The sequence below is a fragment of the Penaeus monodon genome, chromosome 27 (genome assembly GCF_015228065.2).
Source record: "Penaeus monodon isolate SGIC_2016 chromosome 27, NSTDA_Pmon_1, whole genome shotgun sequence".
In the NCBI taxonomy this organism is placed as follows: Eukaryota; Metazoa; Arthropoda; class Malacostraca; order Decapoda; family Penaeidae; genus Penaeus; species Penaeus monodon.
In genome coordinates, this window is record NC_051412.1 from 37,499,759 (window position 1) to 37,500,474 (window position 716).

The window sequence follows — 716 nt, forward strand, 5'->3', positions numbered from 1 at the left end:
CACTTTTACAGTTTATCAAATAAATGGAGGGAATATTCAGGGACAGAAAACGAATACAAGAATTTTACCGGTAACTATTGTAAATTAAAGTATGTCTTTGATATCAAGATGTTGTTTCGTGTTCATTATTGTAAGTAGCAGATTCTTGATAAGTTTCACAAGGAAAGCTAAGGATAAAGGTGGTCATAATGATAATGGTGACAGCAATAAATATGTTACTAATTCAAGATTTTCACTACAGAAATACAGTATCCTTTTGACACATGGAAAATATTTTTACCGGTTTAGTGAAATCCTACTATAATTCCTATTTTGGGGAAAAAATCGGATATTAACTGAATTCAAAGTGCCTCTATAAAAATTCTAGAAAAAAAAATTATCAACAGCAGAGAAAAAAGATGATGAAAATCAACAAAATTGATTATTCGATCAACGTCTCTTGCAAATTTCGAAGAACAACTCTCTATCTCTTTCAATATTTTTCCATTTAGTATATTTCCTTTTCTGTTTCCATCTATTCTGTCATAGACGCATATACATCTACGATAGAATGATGCCGCTAAGATTACTAAGACTCATATCATGAAACTGATCAGAAATACAAATGCTGTCAACATCAATTGGCCACTTAATCGTTAGTATCATTATCATGATCATCATTATCCCTAGGATTTATCGGAAAACTTGGCTACATGTAAAAAAAAAAAAATAATGGT